This window comes from Hemicordylus capensis, chromosome 3, assembly GCF_027244095.1.
Source record: "Hemicordylus capensis ecotype Gifberg chromosome 3, rHemCap1.1.pri, whole genome shotgun sequence".
NCBI lineage: Eukaryota > Metazoa > Chordata > Lepidosauria > Squamata > Cordylidae > Hemicordylus > Hemicordylus capensis.
Genome location: NC_069659.1, coordinates 77,497,970 through 77,522,853, shown reverse-complemented (window position 1 = coordinate 77,522,853; position 24,884 = coordinate 77,497,970). Strand labels below are relative to the sequence as shown.

The 24,884-nt window shown below is 42.0% G+C and overlaps 1 protein-coding gene across 6 annotated transcripts in view; it reads left to right on the top strand.

Moving 5' to 3' along the window:
* Window positions 1-24,884, top strand: part of NRIP1 (nuclear receptor interacting protein 1) — a 121,820-nt gene that overhangs the window by 26,088 nt on the left and 70,848 nt on the right. For 2 of the 6 annotated variants that reach the window (XM_053308172.1, XM_053308173.1), the window contains exon 2: window positions 19,283-19,358. The exons of 3 other annotated variants lie outside the window; for them this stretch is intronic. The gene's annotated coding sequence lies outside the window, so the exon portion shown is untranslated. Of the gene's footprint in view, window positions 1-16,089; window positions 16,251-19,282; window positions 19,359-24,884 lie in introns of those variants that run through there. One more of the 6 variants, XM_053308174.1, reaches the window with a different exon arrangement.

The following is a 24,884-nucleotide window of genomic DNA, read 5'->3' as shown; positions in this document are numbered from 1 at the left end:
TGCCTCTAATTTCACAGTACAGTACTTCTCATACTAAGTAGCATTTTAAAGTGCCACTGAGGAATTAACATGACACAGCAATGAAGATATAATAGTGATTTCTGTTGTTACATATCGATTTAATTAATTGAATAGAGCAGGATAAATATTGTGGCATTTTCTCATTGCTAATTACGTCGTTGTAATGCACTGTAATGTATATGTTGTATAATGCTGTATACTACTGAACCTCGTGTGCTGCAGCATATTTAGTTCTTCTCCTTGTTTTTAAAAATTGTCTTCCAGCCAATTCTGGGTGGTGCATTACAGTATTTGCATAAAATATTCATACAAATGCATTGGCCATTAGGCATTGAAAATCCTGATTTCCAGAGTTTACCATTTCAACAAAGGAAAATCTCTTATGTCATTTAGCAATTAGAATGTTTATTTACTATATAAACATGATGAAACATTTAGGCCAATGGTTTTTGTTTGTTTATAATAACTCTGAAGAAACGACCACTTCCGCTTTGTATAGACTGCCCCCTAATTATCTCTTTGTGGCTCCTTGCTTCAAACTCTGTGACCTTGTAGCCATTGACTTCAGGCTGGAACAATTTCAAAGTCATGTAAATGAATGTAATTAAGGTATTGCTTATCATCTTGTGGAGTTCAGAGGGAAGCACATTGGCTAGAAAGGTTTGTTTACTTAATACATAAGGTCAGGTATAGTTAAATTTTATTGCTTAAAATGGTTTAGTAAGGCTTTTATTTAGTTCCTAAACACAGAAATGTTTGGAAATGCAAATAATACATTTATTTCACCTCAGGGTGCTGTAGCTTTCTTTATTAAAGAAATTTATCTCTTTTTGGGAACATAATTGCAGTACACTGAGGATATTTTCCATGTTTTTTAAAAAGGATATGACTTTTAACTCCCCATCAACTAAAATAATTATTTGACTTAATAATCAAGCCATGGTGCTTTTTCATTTTTTAAAATGGTTCTCAGGCAAAGAACCAAAAAAAATTGACTTATAAATCTATGCCACTTATTTGTGCAACACATGAAAAGTTAGCATGTTACTGTGCATATTACTGGAAGTGACTGATTGGTGTGAGCTTGTGTGTGTATGTGTAGTTGTTGGTGTGTGTGTGTGTATGTGTAGTTGTTGATATTCATTCATCATGAATATCAACAATCACAGATCTTAGCATGTTAAACATGCAAACTGACCCTAAGACAATGCAAACACCCTAAGTTTGTATGGTCTTAGGGTCAATTGTTACAGCTTATTATGTAATCTAGTGGGTCGGATGGACTTTGATTCGTTTCCCACATTGAAATCATACAAAAGATCTAAGGGAACCTGGCTCCTTGTCAAGAGCTGAGCAGCCATGGTGGTGGGGAATAGCGTGTGAAAGGGTAGGACTTCATCAGATACCATAATAGCTAGTATACACTAAAGTAGAATTAACCTGCACTAGTGTATTGGCAGATAGGCTACAGACTAGTCACATCAGTGGAGAGCCTGATCCGACTAAGGAATGTAGGAAAGCAAAGATATGGCTGGTAGTCAGGGAAACTTTAATAGTCAAGGAGCTGAACGGAGGCATTTGAAATGTTTGATCATGGTATGCTAGAATTAAATATATCAGTACCACTGGAAAACAAAAAATACAGTGTGAATTTCTGTCAGTTGCATGGTATTAAGTCTTATGAGTGAAAACCATTGAAACAGAAGATTTTTTAGGATTCAGTCCCACATATAGTTATGAAGGGACAGGATCCCATTGAAGTGACATTTATTTACAGTTATTTATTTACATTTATTTATACCCTAGAATATAAATGACACAATATGTTTGATTACACTACTCCTCTTATGTGAACTTACAGAATGGTAATGGACTATAAGCAGGAAGTGGAAAAGGTATATATTACAGTTTCTGGGGCTAGTGTGTTGAAACATTGATTATTTTTTTCCCTTTGGTCATTGTAGATGGGATTAATTTCTCCATTCTTAGAGTGCTATCATAATATTCCAGGGATGAAGATTTGAGCACATCACTTTTTTCTTCAATAATCCTGATAGACTCTACATTTAATATTGCTATCAAATTACCACATGGATTCTTATTAAGGGGAATTAGGGCACAGAGGAACCTTCTGCTATAACTGAAACTACAAATGTGATTTTAAAAGCTGACTTTGCAAAAGCAAAGAAACTAGAAAACCTAATACTTTTTTTCATAAGGTGAAAGCATTTACTATTCTCATGTTTTCTTTTCTAAGGGATCAGCAAATATTTCTCCTGCTGTCACTTTTTTGTTACTTCTAATGCATTTTGGTTGCATTTGCATTTTGTAACTTTCTAATGCATATGGCTGCTTTTTGTTAGTTTTTATCGTTATTTTTGGTAAGCTTTGACTGTCATTACCAGGAAGTTTTAATGGGATTTTTCTTTAACATCCAATTTTAATAGATGTCCATATATTGTGATGCAAACTTGGGCGTAAGTCCATCAGATAGATGTTGCTGGAAGGTGTAAAATCATATAAAGGAAGAAGGAAAACCTGAATGACAAGTCTTGTTTTTAGGGGAACTGAGAGTCAACCTACATGCTTCAAGTAATGACTAGTTTGGCTCTGTGTGCATCCCCCCCTCCATCAAGCTTAAATGGAAACTTCTAGGTTTCTCAGGATTGGGACAGTGCTGTGTTTGAGGGTGTGCTATAATTATTTTCTCTTGCTGCAGTCCTATTTACTGGGCCTCCTTGTAACTTCTCCCAGATGTCAGCAACTTTTGCTTCCTTACCGAGTGAAGTAATAGCCATAGCAGACATGATCCAGAATGGGACTATGATGGGGGAAGAGAAAACATAAGAACAGTCTTGCTGTATCAGACCTAAGCCCTATCTAATCTGTTTCACACTGTGTCACACCAGCTGCTTTGGGAAACTACACAATCAGGAAATGAAGGTATGCTCCCTCTCCTGCCACTGCTCCTCTGCAACTGAATGCTTAAGACTGTCCTGTAGGGGTCTCAGTCTTGAACTGATTCCCCGTCCCATGGCAGCTATTTAAATTTGTAAAAAAGAAACACACAGAGGCTACTCTCATGAGCACCCTAACCTAGTGTAGGCAGCCTACACTAGACTGCTTGTGTGGAATGCTGGTTAGGCTGCTCGTGTGGCGTGCTGGGACCAAGACTGATCCCAGTGTTGCCACTCTGCCTAACCCACCTTTTTACCCTGGCCTTTAGCCAGGGTGAAGAGCGCAAGAGCGTCAACTCCAGCACCGGGGTCGTGTGTGTGCTCAGGCTGCATGCAACCCAAGCACACACACAGTCGGGCACCTAGAGTGCCTGACTCCCAGGGAAATCTCCCAATGCTCTGTGCTTGTCACATGGTGCATTGTGCAATTCCTGAAGGCCAGGAATGAGTCCCAGCCTCCAGAGATCCATACTGCACAGAGCAGCGTGGACCATATGGATATGCAACGGTGTGCTGAAGAGGAGTGTGGAGATCGTCTGAGGAGAAGGTAGGTCCTTCCCTGTCCCTATTATGGTCATGTGCACAACCTTACAGATTCTCATATTGTGCAGTGTGTACTTACAGAAACATATTCCTGAGGATCATGCAGATCTCACAGACATATTCCTGAGAATGGAAAGGTCTTTTGCAGTGAGGGCAGAGAAGTAAAAATTGTTCCCCCTCCATGCCCTCTCAGTTGTACAAAAAGCCTTTCCCTATGAGACATGGAAGGCTTCCTACGAAAGTGGTTGCACAGCATGTGAGTCATATAGTAAAGTAAAGTTGCTCCGTTGGGTCAGTGTTGACTACTGGTGACCACAGAGCCATGTGGTTTTCTTTGGTAGAATATAGATACAATTTGAAAGCCACATTTAAATGCCTGCCTTAAAAATTGTCTTAAGAACACAGGCAAAGTCCAGCAATGAGCATGCAGACAGATTTCCTGGGACTGGGAATTCCACATCTGTGCTGTTACAGAGAAAGCTCTGTTCATTCAAGTGAGCTTCAGCTAAAGACAAGATGCTTAAGACTGGGCTTGGCAAATCCCATGATCCTGAGAGCCATGGCACCTAGAAATTAAACCATGGAGCCTAGACTAGGGTAGTAAGAGGTAGAGTTGTATAAGAAAATATTTTATTTGCCTTAGTCAGCCCTGTTTCTGTTCAAAGTATTTATTTACTTGATTTAGCAAATTTATTGACTGCCTGACTTACTTAGACTCGAGGCGGTTTACATAAATTAACACAACAGCGAAGACCAAACAAACAGACAAACCCGCCACACACTAAAAACTAAAAGCCTGGCAAAATAGATATGTTTTCAAAAGGTTCTTAAAGAACAGAAGGGAGGGGCCATTATGAATCTCAGGAGGCAAGGTGTTCCATAAGGAGAGGGCTGCAACAGAGAAGGTTTTCCCACCAGTCTGGACCCCACGTACCTCCCCTGGCCCAGAACTCTGAGAAGGCCCACCTGAGACGACCTCGCAGGATGGGTCTAATTTGGATGGGAGAGGCGGCCCTAAAGGTACACAGGTGCCAAACCGTGAAGGGTTTTTGTAGGTGATAACCAGCACTTTGAATTGGACTTGTGAATGTTACTTGTAAAGAGGGTAAAGAGAAATCAATATACCCTCCCTCTTTACAATCAATGTCCATTACAAAATCCAGGATCCTGTCTATTGTCCTTTGTCTGTCTCCAAATTTGGGATGCCTCCTAGAAGCAAAGAAAAGACCTGACTTAAGAGAGCCTTGCTAGTCTCTTTTAGAGGATATATAGGATTATATGGGAGGAAGCAGCAAATTTAATGTTAAATTTTAAAAAAAATCAAAGTACTTTGTTCTTTAGAAATTCTGTTTTAATCAGTACAATTTTAATTTATATTCTCAAGGCATGGATATACTTTTTAAGATGTATTTATACTGTTATGCAAGTAAACAGTGACAGAAGTAGAGTAATCAGCAATTTTTCAAGTAATTTATTAAAATGCTTTTCACATCAGCTAAAATACTTTATAGGAACTTGTTTAATCTGCCTTGAAACAGGAACTGCAACTTTTTGACAGGCTGTTTGAAAGGCTGTCTAATTTTCTGTGTATAGCTTAAAAACTTGCATATTTTTCTGCTGAAAAGCTCATTTGCAACTACAGCAATACACAGAACAAGATTTTTTGTTCTGTGTTTTGTTACACTTGCAAACTAGCAATAGTATATGGTTGACTAGTTATTTTGTTCTTTTTCCTTTTTAGGGGTGTTCACAATACAGTCATCCTGTTCATGCAACCGCTATGGGAATTTTCTGCCTCCGGATGTGGTGATCACCTCTAGCTTGGATGGCTTTAAAAGGGGCTTAGACAAACTGATAGGAACATAGGAAACTGCCGCATACTGAGTCAGACCATTGGTCTTTCTAGCTCAGTATTGTCTGCGCAGACTGGCAGCGGCTTCTCCAAGATTGCAGGCAGGAATCTCTCTAAGCCTTATCTTGGAGAAGCCAGGGAGGGAACTTGAAACCTTATGCTCTTCCCAGAGCGGCTTCATCCCCTGAGGGGAATATCTTGCAGTGCTCACACATCAGGTCTCCCATTCATATGCAACCAGGGCAGACCCTGCTTAGCTATGGGGACTATCCATGCTTGCTACCACCAGACCAGCTCTCCGCTCTATCAATGGCTACTGGTCTATCAATGGCTACTAGTCTGATAAGTTTAGGCCACCTCCAGTCTCAGAGGCAAGATGCCTCTAAATACCAGTTGCAGGGGAGCAACTGCAGGAGAGAGGGCATGCCCTCAATGTCTGTGGACTTCTCAGAGGCACCTGGTGGGCCATTGTGGGAAACAGGATGCTGGACTAGATAGGCCTTGAACCTGATCCAGCAGCGCTGTTCTTATGTTATGTTATGTTATGTTATTTATTTATTTATTTGTTTGTTACATTTTTATACTGCCTTTCTGGCTTGACAAAGGCACCCAAAGTGGTTTACAATATTAAACCAAGGAAATTACATGAGATTAATATAATGTTGTCTCAGACTGTTGGTCTTTTCAGGAGCTGATGACAAAAGCTCACTCGCCTGGGTGCCTCTTTTCTTGCATCCAGTATGTTCTTATACTGATTGTGCTTATAAGAGAAGGGGGATCACAGCAGCAACTGCCTTACTCCAACATATGCAGTGCTGAGGGTGACGAATTGGGGCAAGCACCTGAGCCTTCCCTTAGCCTTGCACCAGTTGGGGCAATTTGGAGATTCCTGCCTAGAATCTCTCTTTCCATGGCTGGCTCTAGAGCATGGCTCCTGTTTGCCACGGAAGCTGCTAGCCTCAGAGCATGACTCCTGCTCACTGAGGCAGACCAGCAGCTGCCTTATAAGCCAGCCGGGCCCCACACTGTGCTCTGCTCGGCTGTGCAATGGTGGCTAGGGATGTGTAAACAGGTTTGACGTTTAACGTGTTCAATGTTGAACTGGTTCGGTTCGACGGTTGGGGTCGAACTTAACCATCCCTGGACCAAACACACCCCAACTGTTCCCTCTCCCTCCTTTGGCCTCCCTTCATGCCGGCTCTTTGGCCCGTTCGGGCCTTCCCCTCTGCACAGAGACCATTTTGGAGTCTGCCATTCCTGTGCAATTGGCCTCTGCATGGCCTGGGCCAGCTGGTTCCATGCACATCCCCAAACATCTGCAGGATGGGCGAAGTTGAGCAGTCCCGCTTTAAACCCACAGGGGCTCCTGATTCAATTAGGGACTGAAGCACATGGTTGGGGAGAGGTTAACCTTTTCCCTTCACGCAGTTTTCCCCAAAGCTATCCACCCACCCACCCCAAAAACCCTCCTATTAAATGCATTAAGTAAAACAGCTCTTGAAAAAAATAGTCTGAAAGTTTAGTCAGTATGTGTGTGGAATGGATTGCTAAGAGAATTGTTGAATCATCAATCAACATCCAGAATAAGTTAGTCATTACTAACATTGTACAGATTTCAGTGGTGCTTAGTCAAGATTAACTGATTTGTTCACTTTATGGTTTAATATGCTTTTAATATATTTAATATTGAATCTTTCCAATAGTTTCCATCTATATGTTGGGAAACCTATCAATAATATTTGTTTTACGTAATTTTTCTAGCCAGCAGCAGATAGCTTGCTTCTCTGTTGCTATTAGTTGCAGACAAAACAATAAAGAAACAGATATCCACATGGATTAAAATTGTACACAATTCTATATAACATCAGATTAAAAAGAGCCAAGAGACAGGTTTAAAAGCAGGGATCAGGGTGGCATGCCCTAACAAATCTGGCAGGATTCCTCTTGCTGCATTATTTGTCCTGCAAGCAGGCCAATGGCTAAGCAATGCCTAGGATGATACCCAAGTTTCCCATTAGATTTCAGGCTTAAAGGGAATCCTGGTGTCAAGAAGCAGCTGCCATTGCTAGCTGAAATGGTCTCCTCTCTCCTCTATTAGTTTGGTGACTCATAGTCATGGCACAACCCACAGTGTGTGTTACACGTCCCTATATTCCTGCTACTGCAGAGTAACAGAAAATTATCAGTGGCAATAACTTTATGCCACCTGGATTCCCCTGTAAAGTTGTGAAAAGAAATGTAAAACTATAGAAGACCCCCAGGGAAGGCAGAAGCACCCTGTACATCATACCAGTCAGAGCAGAGGCCAAAACAACAACAGCAACCACCACCACTATTCTCGCCCCCTGCAAAGGACAGTGAGTTAAAACATCTGGAGTGCTTCCAACAGTCTTAAATGTATGCAAACCAACCAAACCTTAGTACCAATGCAACACCAAGGTATCCACCTCTGCATTAAATAGCCAACTTCCTGCTTCCAATTCAAATCTCATTAGAAGCTAATCTGGCAATCCCGTCCATTTAAACCATTACTACCACCCCTCACATTTCTGCCCCTTCACAAGAACCAACCCTCACCCTGCTCCCACCCCCAAAGTCATGCTGTAAATAATGCAAGGTGAAGTATTCTGTTCTGCTTTTGTCAACAAGGGTGATATGTAAGCAAATTCCCTTTTAGAGCCAATTTATAATAATATCAAAGTTGAGAATGAGTTTTCTCTTTATGAATGAGAAAAAGTCAATATTATTGAAAGATGTTCATTCTGACCACCTAATTGGACAACAGTTCCTTTCTTTTAATTGGGTGTAAATTCTTGCAGCTGAAACTACAACACTGCAGCATAACTTCATAGTTTTTCCTTAAGAGAAAAACTGCTTTCCCCTAAGAGATACTGACCTGGTATGGAAAAACACACATAGAATTTATTATATTCTATGTATATATTTGAACATGTAAATTATTTCTTTGCTATTAGAGTCTTAAATGCCTATAAATGCTTGGTGTCACTTACTGTTGTTTGTTTGCATTCCCTTTCCAAATCAATATGTTTTCATCTGAAGCTTTCCTTTCCAGGCATTCCATATTGCACTCCTAATTTCTCTGCATCTCATTCAGGAATCTTAAGTGAAACTAGCTCACTTATATACTGTAATCAATGAGAGGAGAGCAATGTCACATGTTAAGTGCCATTGAAAATGTGCAGCTGAACCCTTTGGTTCTGTAATCCTTAAGCATTTCTTACCAACCATTAATGTTATAAAGGTGATTTCTAGGAAATGGGAGATATTAAGGTCATTCAACCAACCAAAATCAGGTTGGCTGGGGGTAAAGTCAAGCACCTACTTCTCTTTCCCCAGATGACCTGAGGCTGCAGTTGATGCAGCAGCTCGTGCAACCACATGACTGGTGCATGATTGATCCCAGAGTGATGAGAGTAAGTGCAGAAACTAGGCTGTATCCTCTGGTATCCCACAATGCACTGTGAGAGAAACTATGCCACTCCTTCCTGCACTCTTTCCTCCTAGTGCCATGGAAGCTTGGGCTGCTGGCAGCCAGGGAGGAGCTGCCAGCAGCCTGAGCTTTCACACAAATGGGGCATTTTTAGCCCTGGTTTGAAACTCAGGCTACCCGGAAAGGGAGAATTGGGAGCAATCCCAGCTGTTCTTACAGCCAGTCCTAGCCAGGCTACAGCTCTCCTACCCAGGTAGGACTGGTCATGAGAATGGCTTTAATTTAATGTCACGCAACCTAATCCTGGGCATGCTTACTAAGAAGTAAGCTCCACAGTTCAATGAGGTTTACTCCCAAGAGAGTCCATAGTTTTCCAAATTCAGATAGGGTACCATTGCTAAGCTAATGAGAAATCATTTTGTTCTTGATTAGGAGAACCCATACCAACACTGATCATTCTCCCAAGGCTGGTACAGTTGAGGGACATTGTAAACATTACTGTTAGAGCTGTGCGGACGGAAGCACAGTGTTTTCTTTCTTCACTGAAAAGCCATGGAAAGAATATCAAGCAGGATGCTAGGCTGTGTGCCTTTACAGTACAGAATGGCAAAATTCTAAAGACTGCTCTGAGTTGTGCTCAAAAACAGAGTGAAAGCTAAGTATATTGGGGCTGTGGACTGCAGATTTGACCTACCTATAATGACTGAACGGTGGGGAGCAGTCAGTCCTACTGGGAGAAAAAGAAATCACTTTTAGATTTAGAGATTAAGTTCAGTTCCAGTGTCCCTTCTTTGGTTAATCTTAGTAGTTGCATTTTAGTTTAATTGTCCCACTTCTCTGTTGCTACTGGTAGTGAAGGTATGACTCTGACTGAAGGAAGAAAGCCGTTTAGAGCTTATATATCAAGGCTCTATACACGATCAGTGTGTAGAGTCTAGGAGGGTTCTGCAGGGAGAGCGGGCTTAGCTAGCTCTCTCTGCAGATTAGCAGCCTCCCGTTGCTGGGTGTCCAGATCGGCCGCCCACACAACTACTGGCTCCATCACAGAGCCGGTAGGGGCTGCAGGGATTGGGGGCTGCCTGGCCCCCGTGTGGCGCATCCTCAGGAGACCCCCAACACCAGGAAGCTTGTTTTAACCTCCCAGCGGGAGTCTCCTTGCGAGTTGCTGTGGTGCGGAGCTGCACCATGGTGACTCACAATCGGGGGGAAAGGGGTTAGCGGAGCGCTTGCTCCGCTAAGCTTGTATAAGGGGAGGGCTTCTTTGGCATGCTAGCCACCAGAGAACCACCAGGCTCGCCTGTGAGCCCGGTGGTTCTCACAATGGGAGAAAACCGGGCTGGGCTCCTTTAGCCTGGGTTTCTCCCATCGTGAGAATAGCCTCATCTATTGTTAACTCAGAAAGTAATCTACATGTCTATCTTGATCTCATTTAAACACTCTCATTTTCACTTATTCTCTGTTTATTACCACTACGTGCCACAGTTCTGTTGACTTACCTACTGGTAATTTCAGTCAATAGTAATGTATAATTTTGACAAACCTATTCAAGGTGACTTTGAAGTTTTCTTGTTACTCTCATATTTACTTGAATCTTTTCATGCAAAAGTTGACTCCAACAAAAAGCTAGTCTTGAAGAGGAAGCAACAAACTCGCATTTCTCTCCTAAAGAAGATATCAAGCAAGGGAACACAGCAAAGGGATAATAATAAATAAATAAATCACCAAGAAAATAAGAGGAGAAGGAGAAGCTAATCCTGTAAGGACTGGAAATCTTCTAGAGTTTGATTTCTGGCTGGCTGGCAGTGTTTGTGTCTTTGCCAGAGGAGAAGCCTGAGTGGGGGATTTATTCCAGGTGAGGGGCTCAGTTTGTGGGAGGGATCATATTTCTGAGCTGAGTCAGTTTGACTGCAGATGTTTAATATAAGTCTTGGACCAGAGGAGCTTTGTAAACAGATAACAAAGGAGTTTTAGCACTTACATTTTTAGCACTTACATTTTGCAGGAGATTTTAGCACTTACGTTTTGCAGGAGATTGGCGGGAAACTCTGTGGGGAGGCACACAAGTAGCACCCCTTCATCACAGGGGAGACAATCAATGCAAGAAGATGGTGAGTACTACCCAACCTTTGTAATTTCCTTGGAGGACAAAACTTAAACAATTAATTAGCTGACAACTGTACTCAGTACTTAGCTTCAAGCCCATATACTCTAAATAGCCAATAAAACTAATTATGAACGTAGAATGCCAGCAGGGGAGGGGCTGCTTCCCAGTGTATTGCAGAGTGTCGCATGTATGACTGTCTGCCTGAGGGGCAGAAGTCATAGGAACATAGGAACTTGTGTGTACACTTGATGCAAACAGCTCTTGGCTCTCAGGGAAAAAGTTTGTTCCCTTGAAGCCAAGGTGGCTGACCTGGAGAAGCTCAGGGAGACAGAGAGGTGTGTGGATGAGACCGTCAGGGATGTGACAGAGGCATCCAACTCCCAGGCTGACAGCGCTTCTGCTGTCATGGAGAATGAGGGTCTCAAGGAAGGAGGACATCAGTCTGAGGAAGAGGGAAGAACTCCCTTAGCAGGGACCCTTTCCTTGGGTGATACATCCATATCCTCTCACACAGAAGATACTTCTCCAGAGGGTGGGGGCCTCTTAGTAGTGGGTGATTTGACTTTTAGGGGCAAAGAGAGATGGCTCTGCGACACACGTGTAGACAGCACGGTTACTTGCCTGCCTAGTGTGAAGCATGCGGATGTTATGGTGCATCTAGTAGGTCGTTAGGCAGTGCTGGGGAGAAGTCAGCTGTTGTGGTGCACATTGGCACCAACAATGTTGGGAAATTCAGTCGAGAGGTCCTGGAAGCCAAATTTAGGCTGCTAGGTAGTATGCTGAAGTCCAGGACCCCCAGGGTAGCATTCTCTGAAGTGCTACCTGTTCCATACAAAGGGACAGCGGGACAGGTGGAGCTGAGGTGTCTCAATGTGTGGAAGAGACGGTGGTGCCGGGAGGAGGGGTTTAGATTCGTTAGGTACTGGGATACATTTTGGGGGAAGCGAAGCCTGTACAAAAGGGATGGGCTCCACTTTAACCAAGCTGGAACCAGACTGCTGGCGTTTAAAATCAAGGTTGCAGAGCAGCTTTGGGGGATTGCCTGGGGGATTACCAGCAGGAAATGGGTGGTTTCTACTTCGGCCAGCAAAATCCCCTAAGGTGTGAGGGTGAACATGTTTAGGATAAACCAGAAGGGGACAGAGTAGTTGAGCAGAAGGAAACTGAGGACATCTTGCCAAATAGGTTGAATGATGGTAAGGGGGATAGCACACCAACACCGGGTGAGAGAACTGGTGTATTGGTGTCTATAGCCAGATGTCTATAGTCACCTGTGTCTAGCCAGGTGTCTGTAGCCAGGTGTCTATAGCCAGTATAGGGTCAGCGTGGTGTAGTGATTAGAGTGCTGGACTAGGACCGGGGAGACCCGAGTTCAAATCCCCATTCAGCCATGATACTTGCTGGGTGACTCTGGGCCAGTCATTTCTCTCTCAGCCTAACCTACTTCACAGGGTTGTTGTGAGGAGAAACTTAAATATGTAGTACACTGCTCTGGGCTCTTTGGAGGAAGGGCGGGATATAAATGGTGTGTGTGTGTACACACACACACACACACACATATACACACACACACACATATACATATATATGTATAATACATACATACACGCCAGAAGCCGCCAAGCCAAAATGGGTGAGCTGGAGTACTTGGTTACTAATGAAAATATAGATACAGTTGGTGTAACAGAAACCTAGTGGAATGGTGAGAACCAGTGGGACACTATTATTCCTGAATATAAACTCTATCGAAAGGACAGGGAGGGACACCTTGGAGGTGGAGTAGCACTGTATTTTAAGGAAGGGATAGAGTCTAACAAGGTAGAAAATCTAGGAGGACCAGAGTCCTCCATAGAAACCCTAAATGACTGTGCCTTAGAACAATAGTCGCTGAACCCACCAGAGGGATGGCAACCTTGGACTTAATCCTGAGTGGTGCCCAGGACCTGGTGTGAGATGTCGGAGTTGCAGAACCATTGGGTATCAGTGAGCATAGAGTGATCCAATTCAGCATATATGCGGGTGGAGAATTATCAAGCAAGTCCAACACAGAGGCGTTGGATTTCCGAAGAGGAAACTTCTCAAAAATGAGGGGACTGGTAAGAAGGAAGTTGAAAGGGAAAGTCAGGAGGGTCAAATCACTCCAGAAAGCATGGAACTTATTCAAAACCACAGTACTAGAAGCACAATTGGAATGTATACCAAGAAGAAGGAAAGGTACCACCAACTCCAGGAGCATGCCAGTGTGGCTAACAAATAGAGTCAGCGACGATATAAAATGGAAGAAGACTTCCTTCAGAAAGTGGAAGTCCTGCCCAAATGAAGAGAACAGGAAGGAAAATAAACTCTGGCAAAAGAAATGCAAGGAGACAATAAGGGATGCAAAGAGAATGTTTGAGGAGCATATAGCTAGAAGTGTCAAGGGAAATAATAAAAACTTATTTAAATACATCAGAAGTAGAAAACCTGCCAGTGAGGCGGTTGGACCTTATATTATGAGGGTGTGAAAGGGATTATTAAGGAGGGTAAGAAGATTGCAGAGAAGCTGAATGAGTTATTTGTATCAGTCTTTAGAGCGGAGGATACTAACCATATATCCTCTCCAGAACTGAGGTTTTTAGGTTTAGTGGTTGAGGAACTGCGCCGATTTAGGTGACAAGGGAAGATGTTCTAAACTGTCTTGAAAAACTAAAAATTAACAAATTGCCAGGACCAGATGGCATCCATCCAAGAGTTCTGAAGGAACTCAAATGTGAAATTGCCGATCTCCTAGCAAAATATATATAACTTGTCTCTACAATCAGACTCTGTACCAGATGACTGGAAAGTAGCCAATATGACTCCAGTTTTCAAAAAGGGATCCAGAGGGGATCCGCGAAATTACAGGCTGATCAGCTTAACTTCGGTGCCAGGTAAATTGCTGGAAAGCATACAAAATTATTAAGCATATAAAAGAAAAGGCCTTGTTAAAGGAGAACCAGTATGGCTTCTGCAAGGGGAAGTCTTGCCTCACTAACCTTTTGGAGTTCTTTGAGAGTGTCAACAGCCATGTGGATAAAGGTGATCTGGTTGACATTGTATACTTCGACTTCCAAAAAGCTTTTGATAGAGTACCCCACCAAAGGCTCCTGAGTAAACTTAGCAGTCATGGAATAAGGGGAAGGTTCATGTGTGGATTGGAAGCTGGTTGAAGGACAGGAAACAGAGAGTAGGAATAAATGGACAGTTTTCAAAATGGAGGTAGGCAGGAAGTGGGGTTCCCCCAGGGATCGGTACTGGAACCAGTGCTCTTTAACTTATTCATAAATGATATAGAAGTTGGGGTGACGAGCGAAACGATCAAATTTGCAGATGACACTAAACTATTTAGGGTAGTGAAATCCACAACGGATTGTGAGGAACTCCAAAAAGATCTCTGCAAACTGTGTGAGTGGGCGACAAAATGGTAAATGTGATTCAGTGTAAGCAAGTGTAAAGTGATGCACATTGGGGCAAAAAATACAACTTCACATATACGCTGAAGGGATCTGAGCTGTTGGTGACTGACCAGGAGAGAGAGATTGGGGTTGGGGTGGACAGCTCAGTGAAAGTGTCATCTCAGTGCGTGGCAGCTGTGAAAAAGGCTACTTCCATGCTAGGAATTATTAGGAAGGAGATTGAAAATGAAACTGCTAATATTATAATGCCCTTATACGAATCTGTGGTGCAGCTACATCTGGAGTACTGTGTACAGTACTGTGTACAGCTTTGGTCACCGTATTTTCAGAAGGATACTGTAGAACGGGAAAAGGTACAGAAGAGGACAACCGAAATGATCAGGGGCCTGGAACACCTTCCTTATGAGACTAGGCTACAGCATCTGGGGCTCTCTATCTTGGAAAAGAGGCGACTAAGGGGAGACATGATCGAGGTGTAGAAAATTATGCACGGACTGGAGAAGATCGACAGAGAGAAATTTTTCTCCTTCTTTCACAACACTAAAACCAGGGGTCACCTCATGAAATTGAAGGTCGGGAAATTTAGGACCAACAATAGGAAGTATTTTTTCACACAGCACATAATTAATCTATGGAAGTCTTTGCCATTGCTTGGATGGCTTTAAAAGGGGCTTAGACAGATTCATGGTGGGCAGGTCTATCAATGGCTACTAGTCTGGTGGCTGTGGGTCATGTCCAGCCTGAGACAGGATGCCTCTTAATACCAGTTTTAGGGGAGCAACAGTAGGACAGAGGGCATGTACAAGCCTCCTGCCTGTGGGTTCCCTAGAGGCATCTGGTGGGCCACTGTGTGAAATAGGACGCTGGACTGGATGGGCCTTATGCCTGATCCAGCAGGGCTGTTCTTATGTTCTTACGACTCTGTGTGAACATTACTGACCCTGAATAAAAAGGATTTCCTTATATTTGGCATTAAACCCAAATGTTCTGATTTGTGCAGGTGAAATATAAAAAAAAATTAGTAAACCATGATTGAATAACTGAACTTAGTTTAAGAGGAAAAAATTCTTTTCAACTGCTAAATAATATTTACTCAATTTGAGTTTTATTAATTCTATACCTATTTCATCATCAAAGCGTAATCTCTAATTTTACTAGTATAGTAAACCAAGCTCATGGTTTACTTTACTTCTGCTCTTCCTTACAGGGCAACAAAAACTCCATTTGGTTAATTGCTATTTCTGTTTAAATTCTTCAAGCTCTAGACGTAAAAATATTTTCCTGCACCACTCAAAACACCAACACTGGCCCTTCCTAAAGGAGGAAGTGCTCTTAGTGCTGCTAAGGTGCTGCCTTAATGCTGCCTCCTTTAGAAAGGTCAGTGTTGATGTCTTCTGGAAGCAGGTCTATAACTGTGGTTCCACGTGTCACTTAATATAATACTAGCTCCCCATTACAATTCACATTATTTGTTCAAACAATAAGGGCAAACGTGCGTGGCGCATTAGTTCTCAAGGTAGACCAGTCCTAAGCAAAGATTATTTAATGTTTGCCATTTCATTTTTTTAATGTTGTTGATTTTTTAAAATTTATTTCTATACTTTTGTTTTAGTGCAAAAACAAAATTAAACAAAGCTCTTTTCTTTTCAAGCAAGAAAGTAAATCAGATACAGTTGCAGTGGCTGTATTTCTCATGCACAAACTCACTCTTCATTCCCACCATTCCACAGATCAGCAGCAGCTGCCAAACCTTTCCTTCCTGGTATTAGGCATGCTTTGCTGATGGGTTCCAAGTCTTCTTTGCAGCTCCTGTCTGCCTTTCCTGATTCGAGATTACTGGTGCCAGATTTTCTGCCTGGAGGCAGAGCAAGGAAGAACAATTAGACAGGTAAAGGAGCCATAACAACATAACAGTGCCATGGCTCGAGTATAAACGATTTGACACTGTGGCTACCAAGCCATAACTGACAGAGTTGACAGTTAGGCTAGGCATATTGGACAGCAGTGACTTACCTCATTCATCTATCAGTTCTTTCCCACCTGTGAGGAGATGGTAACTAGGACTTCACAAACCAAATCACCAGTTGTTTCACGTACTCCTCCCAACAGTAAATCAAATAGCATTTTGCCCGGTAACATGTGAAGCTCAAAAAGCTGATCTATACATGCAGAAGAATGAATGGTAGATTCCTGAGTTGGTGGAATGGACTGTACTACTCTCTGATGCTATTCACACAATGGGAGAAAATTGGGCCAGCGGAGGCTAGCCCAATTTTTCCCATTGTGAGAACCACCGGGCTCAGCTGCGGTGGTTCTTAAGTGGGTCACCCGCTTAAGTAGCCGTGCCCTTTAAACTGGGTTTGCTGAGCAAGTGCTCCGCAAACCCGGTTTTTCTAATCGTGTGTTGCCGTGCTGCGACAACTCATGAGTAGATCCCCGGCCGGGAGGCTCAAAAGCAGCCTTCTGGCTTGGGGGTCTCTCCAGCATGCCCTGCGCAATCACGCAGGGCATGCTGGAACTTCCGGGGGCTGCACGGTCCCCCAGCCCCCGCCAGCTCCATAATGGAGCCGGCAGTCTGCCTGCTCGTGTGCAGGGAGAGCTGGCTAAACCCGCTCTCTCCGCTAATCCTCCCGAGGCGGGTCTCCTTGATCATGAGACCTGTCTCTCTGAAATATTTCCATGCCTTCCTGCTTATAAGGACTGGGTGAGGCAGCTGCTTCATTAGCAGGCCAGCTAACTTGCTGTCTCTGGCTACCTCAGCTACCTTGAGCTACCTTGGCTTCTCTCCTGCTGGAGCAGCACACACATGTCTACATACTGAGGTCTTTCATACAATCAAAAACTGTGTTTTACCCAGGTTTGGGAGCAGTGTGTGCTCCCAATTTTCAGTTGTGTGGAAGCAAGCTAGGAGAAAGACCTGGATAGAAGTGATTGTGTGGAAGCAAGGTAGGAGGAAAACCTGGCAGCTTTTCCTCCTACCTTGCTTCCAATCACTTCTACACAGGTTTTCATTTTATCTTGCTTCTATGCAACTGAAAATTGGGAGCACACACAGCTCCCAAACCTAGGTAGAAGTTTTTGAAGCTGTTCACATGCGCAGGCAAAACCGGACGAAGGAAGCCCAGCCTGGTTTTGCATGAACATATGCACTGCTGAGATCAGGCCCAGTTCTCGTGCCATCTTAGCAGCAAACCAGCCTAGGCAGCCACCCTCCAAAACGAGTTTAGGAAAGTGAGCTCTCTCATAACCTGTTTCCATGATCTTTTAGCCTCTATTGGCAGACTGAGGAGATCTTGGGGAGAGGAGGTGGATCCCCATAGTGCACCATGCACTCGCACAGTGCATTATTGGAGCTCGGTGGGGTGGGGGGGGTGACACATCCCAGCACCTCCCCCCCCCTCGAGCGACTTGCTGCAGACGGTAGTTATTTGGGCGGGCGATTCGTCCACTGAAGAAGATATCATTGTTCGTGTGTGGGTAGGTAAGCTCTTTAGGGCTTCATCCCCATTAACCCTCTTGCCCTTTCTCACTGCTCATGAGAAAGGGCTCTTTTATTTTGTGAATGACCTCACTAAGCTTTTGCAAATAAATAGCATATCTTGGCAGGGATATGGTGGAATCTAGTTCCTAGTTTACATATGTTTAATGTTACAAAAGCCACTTAAATAGTAGTTCAGAGCACAGACTCAGCTTGTATTTATGTAAATTAAAAAATAGACGTTTTTTAATCCAGGATCAGCTAACAATATGTTTTCATTAGTAATGAATAGATTAATCAGTGAAAAAGTTCATTATAAGTATTTTTTTAATGACTTGCTACATTTTAAAAAAAAGTTTACAACATTTATACAACATTTTCGGCTCAAGAAATACTGGCTCAGTTCACCAGTCAGACAAAAATGATAATAGTCAGATGGTTCCTTGAGCTGTGTTGGTGCATGCTTGCTGTTGAGCATGCACATGAGTGGTTTTTTCAGGCTTGGAATTTTGGCACTTCTCAGTTTATAAGCTACTATGAAGGTTGCGTGCGTGAAAACTATTTTGTCGTTATTTGTGAATAACATAGAGCCATTTGACTATGTTTTGTTTGTGTATTCTCTCTCTCTCTCACTCTCACTCACACACACACAATTAAGCGATGAGCCATTTCCAAAATGCCATCTTTTCATGGGATGAACACAGTTTCGTTTGTGGGAAAATTGGCTTTGCATTCCTTTTATTTTGTGATCTATTCATATTGGTCTTAAGATAATCATCCCCCTATAACCCTTCTTCCAGTTCTGCAGGCCATGGGATGCTAGAATACTCTGACCTCAGAAACCCGTCACACAAGATGGTTAAACTGAGGTTACTAGGATGTACATTGATATCTTACTTCCCCAAATCCAACGAGAATAAGACATTTTTTTCTAAAAATGTCTACTGCAATCATTAGTTTTTAAAAAATCAAAAATCTAAAAACAGCAAAACTGGAAAGGCTTTTGGTCTCCAAACCTGAAGTCCTATACATGTGGCATTGACACATAGGCATTTCGCCCAGGTTAAGGGCATGCTCATGCCCTTAACTTCAGCTAACAGGCGGGCCTCTTTGGCAGGTTTGCCATGAAGGCGCTGCCAGCAGCCACACAGCTGCCGGCAATTCTCATGTGCAGCCAAGCCTGGGTTTTGCTGCCTTAGCCTGATCTTGGCTGTGCATAAATAGCCTCCTTGTTTACAGGCAGCTTGACTCTAGGGCTAAATGTGGCAATTAAAACTGTGTGATGGTGCAACAACTTTAAAGGGTCTGGTTATGTCTGGAACAAGAAGACAGTCAAGGAAGCAGTAAGTTTCTTGCTTGGAGAAGGTAGTGAAAAGGTAACAGGTGACAGAGAGAAGGCAGAGTTGCTTAACACCTATTTTGCATCTGTCTTCTTCCACAAGGCAAATGTGACCAAGCTGGATGCCAGATGTACAAATGAAGAAAGGAGGGAAATGCGTCAAGATAGATAAAGAGATGGTAAGGGAAAATCAGCTACCTTAAATGAGTTTAAAACACCAGGTTCAGATGTATTACATTCCTGGGGACTGGAAGAACTTTCAGATGTGATCTCAGAACCATTGGCTGACATCCTGATTAACGGTGGGTGTGTACTTCTTACAAAGACTGAGGACAATGCTAGTTTCCACACTTCCAAAGCATGGGTGCTCTTGTGCAAAACTGTGAAGATTTTTGTCACTTTCCCCTTGCAATAGAAGTCATCTTTGTCAGTGGAAACATGTCCTTGAAGGTCATGCAGCCACAAGGGATGCTTTCAGAGCAAGGGGCGGGTGTTGAAAAAGCTCTTGCAGAAGTAAGGTACTCAAAGATACTCATCTTTGCTTCAGAAGCACAAAGGCTCGTGCTGTGCTTTTATAAGAAATGCAGAGGCTAGCTTGTACTTTTATAAGAAGCACACATGCACTGTTAGGATGTTGGCTACCGTCTGAAAAACTAGTGTGTTGCTGGAAACTTGAAATGAGCAAATATTTTCCCCATCTTCAAAAGGCGGGGAAAGGAGGAGAGCTGGAAACTATAGACCTCTCAACTTGTCCATTGATACCTGGAAAGATCTTAGTACAGATCATTTAAGTAGTCTGTTTGTGAGAACTTAGACAGAAATCTGATTAGTAGGGGCTAGCATGGATTTATTAAGATCACATCATGCTTTTTCAACACATCACTAGATCATGGTAATTCTATGGACGTAGTGGCTGACATACTGAATAAGGAAGCACACTTATTAGTAGGGTCTGCAAGAATGCAGCAAGACCTTCACACAATTTTCCTGGTCCTCTTGTGGTTGTATTATTGTGAAAGAGTACTAATCCGAGCACTGCCTGCACGCTTTAAGCTTGGGAACATGTTGCTGGGGGTTAGCAACATAATGTCACTTTTACAGAGGGTTTCCAGAACGTGGGGAGCATTTGGAAGTATTAGAGTTTTTCCACAGCAGCACAAAGACAAGAGGACAGGGAATTCGAGTGTATGCTTATCAAATTTGCAGATGATATGAAGTTAGGGGTGGGCATGTTATAGACAGGCAACAGAAACCAGTTGCTAAGGGTTAGCAACATAATTCAATTTTTACAGAGGGTGTCTGGAGCTTGGGGACCACTTGGAAGCATCAGAGTTCTTGCACTGCAGCACAAACACAAGAGGACTGGGGAGTAGAGAGCATGGTTGTACAATTTGCTGATGATGTGAAGTTAGGGGCGAGGAGGTAATTAGCACCTTAGAAGACAGAATCAAGGTTTAATCCATTGTGAATAAGCTTGAATATTGGCTGAAATAAATAAGATACAGTTCAACAGAGAGAAAGTACTGTATTTGGCCAGGAAAAATCAAATGCACAAGTACGGAATGAAGGAGATCTGGATTGGCAGGAGTGTATGTAAGAGGGAGCTAGATGTCTTACTAGACAAGAAGTTGAATATGAGCCAGCAGTGTGATGCAGCTGCTAAAAAGGCAAATGCATTAGGCTCTTAGGCTGCATTAACAAAAGCATGGTGTCCAGATCATGCCTCGTAATTGTCCCACTCTATACTCTGCTGTACAGACCTCACTTGAAATACTTTGTCAATTTCTGGGAGCCAGATTTTAAAGATGTTCATATATTGGAATGGGCGAGAGGCCTGGAACCCAAGTCCTAAAATGTATGGTTGAAGGAGCTGGTATATTTATAGTGGAGAAGAGAAGACCAAGGGGAGACATATAAAATATCTGAAAGGCTGTCATATAGAAAGAGTAGGCTTATTCTCTGTTAATCTTGAGGATAGGACTTGATCCAGTGGGTTGAAGTTAAAAGAAAGTAGATTTAGGCTAGGCATCCTAACTGTAAGAGCTCTTCAACAGTGGAACAATTAGCCTCATATAGTGGTGGGTTCTCCATTGTAGGTTTTCAAAGAGAGGCAGGACAACCACCTGTCAGGGATGCTATGCTGTAGCAGTTTTCCGCACTTAGTATGGGGCTCGACTAGAAGACCTCCAAAGACTCTTCTAGCTCTTAAAATCTATGAAGTCATGATTAGGGTTAAGGTTTAGCATTATGGTATAAGAAGTTATACGTGTTCCTCAATGTTATACTGTAAATAGGGGGGGGGGGAATCTGACATTAATAGAGGAGTTCAATTACAGGTACTTTATGCTCCAGCTAGTGCCTATCTTAAACATTAGTAAAGTCCAACTTTTCTTATATTTAGTCTATCTATGAATATACCTCATGCACATATAATTTAAACCCTTGCTTTAAAATTCAGTACTCAGACCCTTTGGAAATAATAGATTTGAGGTGACTAATTGAAGGTTTCACCCTTCTTTATTGTTTTAGTACTCCTGTGAGTACAACATGTTGAGAGGAATCTGAGAATAATTATGGTGTAAGTTGCTTCAGTACTTACCCTAGATCACCTGCACTAGTTGGGTCTGGGGGGACTTCAGTGGTGGGATAAACAAGGACAGTTTGGGGATAACACAAACTTTGCCAAAAGATTTGGCATGGGGACGGACAGTGAGTTTTCTTCATGGCAGGTGTCAGCAGTGGCAATATCCTCTTGTTTCAATGAAATTTCTGTGAGTGTGGCAGTGATAGCACTTCAGCATCATTCCCAGGGGGGAAAATAGGGGCAGTGGAATGATGGCTGCCAGGAGACAGCTACGGGGTTAGGGATTTGTGCTTAAAATTAACTCTTATTCATTTAGTTTATTATTAAAATAAACTAATCTTTATCTGAGAAAAGAGGCAGCTTTTCAAGTGGTGATTCTCTTATATTTAGCAGGGGTAGATCAATATGGATGTGCACGGAACCGATTTGGAAGAAACAGATTCCATCAAAGTGATCTGAGAATCTAAGTGAGACACTTTGACAAGATATTCTTGAGAGACTCCATTCCATGCTGTCTTCTCTGGTAGTGTGGAAGAGAACATGGTCTTTAAATGCTAGGGCATTATACTATGGTGGGACACAACTCTTTAGGAGGGTCCTTATAGTGAAAAATGCAGTGATAGCTGGATTTGTGATGGGTGTGTTGGCAACTTGCCTCTGGTATAAAGCTTGCAGATCACATGGCATCTAGATTTACGGTGTTGAGAAAGTTGTGATATATGTGAGTAGCATGACATGGTTAAAGGTAGTCAAGAGGTCCTGGAATTTTAAAGAAATTTTTGGATTATTATTTTAGTAATTAAATAGCAAATTGGATTCCAGAGCATCCAAGTAGCATATTTGGAAACTCTTACCAGGTTCAATCATGGGGCAACTACAGATGGGACCAGTTTGGATGTTATGGTGATATCATTTGCAGGCAGTAGATACTGTCTCTGGGATTTGAAGTAGTTCCTAAATGAAAACATGTAGCTTGCTCCCCTGACCCCGACTTTTTTTTTTTAAAGCAGTTTTGCAAGTAAACAGTGGCTGAAGATCAGGGGCGTGTTTCTGCTCTAACAGAGCATTTCTGGAGAATGAGGAAAGTTCTGAAATAATTGCAGTTATGTGCAAGACTGTCTGTGCTTTGGAAACATGGGGACTAGAGCTGTGTACATGCTGGTATTGGAAGCACTCATGAAGCATTAGTCAGATTGTCAACCAGTATGATGAAGAGAATTCCCTTCTCCTAGTCCACTTTCCCCTTGCTTCCTGTGTTGCTTCTTCAAGAGGGGGAAAAGGAGGTGATTTACATGCATTTATATACGCTTAAAGGTTGTCCTCAGAGACAAGGCGTTACTTGAAGACTGCTAGCACTTAATACAAAAATATTGTAGAGGACTTTTTAAAAAATTGAATGAAACTGACGACCTGAGAAGCATCTGGTTCAGGGAAACCACACAAACTACACATGCAGAAAGGTGGCTGCCAATTGCCATACAATAGTAAAGAGCAGTAGAATACAGTCATCCTTTGATATAAAAATAAATTTAGTAAAATGTTAGGCAAAATGTAAGTTAGGGTTATGGCAAAGAGATGGCATTTCTAAATAAAATATATTACTGTGCCTTGGAACAGTTATTATTGGAACTTATAAGAAGAAAGGAAACTATTGAATCCTAAGTGGTGCCCAGGATCTGGTGCCTGATGTATGCATTTTCAAAGTGTGTGGAAATAGCTACCACAAACTGTCAAGTGATGAATATATGTGATGAGAGAATAGTTCAGAACATTTAACACAGCCATATTTAATTTCAGAGGTAAACATTTTGTAACCATGGGAGGATTATCTAAAAAGAAACTGAAAGGTGCAGTTAAGAGAGCTGGTTCCTTTCAGGAAGCTAATTTAAAATCATTATAATAGAAGCCGAAGTAAAACATTTATCACATGTAAGAAATTGTACAAAAAAAATTCAAAGGAAAGTCATGTTTTCCAGATTCAGGAAAACGATAAAATGCAATATAGCTTTCTTTACGAAGTAGTCATCTTACCCAATTAGGAAAATTAAAGCAAACAAAGGACAGTTACTTGCATACTTAATGTAAATTTACAGTAATACATACAGACAAAAAGAACATGAAGAACAGATTGCTAAAGGCAATCTAAAAATTCGTTTAAATATAAGTAGGAAACTTGCCAGAAAAGCAGTTGGATTTGAAGATAGCAAAGTGTGGAATAAAACAAGGTAAATGCACAGAAGGATTTCTGTTCAAGCAGTTAATTCTGTCAGATTATTTCAGGGAAGAATCCAAACCACTAAACGAGATGCCAGTCTAAAATGGCAGTACTGGTTCATTCTGCATACAGTGACACCTATCTGTGGAATAACAACATAGGAGTTCTAATTTCTCTGCCTAAGCCTTTACTGCAAACAAATGCCTGTACCCAAGTTCCTGTTTCCTATTCCGAGTTTCAAAGAGTGTAGCCAAAAAAACTGTTTAAAATAGAGGTTATACAAAGATTGAACTTTAGAATGAATTGACAAGTATCAGGATTGTCTATTTTTACCTAAATGATTTGTTTATTGCTAATATGTGCCACTTTCCTGATATATTAGAAGGTATCTTACAATTTAACAGGAAAAATTGTGGAAAAATATTAAAGCTAGCATTATTAAAGATATTAAGAAAACTCAAGCCTTCTGTGAGGAGCAATAATACATATTCTGCAAAGTAAAGCCTTGTTCCATGTCACCAGTCTTTTAGAATTATTTGAGACATGTTGATGGGAAATCTCATTTACGTAGCTCCATAGTCCAACACAGATATGTGGAAGTCAGCAGTAAATCCAGAAACTTAGCATTAGGGTAAGGAGGACCTTCTCCCTGAGGTTGGGGGAGGGGGACCTTCCCCTGAGGATTTTCCTCATATTTCAGTTGAAAAAAATTGGAAATTGGGAAATATTAGAAAATATGGAACATTTTCTTGTTATGAATGAGTGATATCTTTAAAGGAAAAGTTATAAAGTATTATTTTGGTTGTACTTTGCTTTGTTAAAATTCTTTCTAATAAGTGTGTAAAATAATCAACAGTGTTGGGCAATTGCTATTAACACACAGTAAGTATGTGCATTTTAATCCTC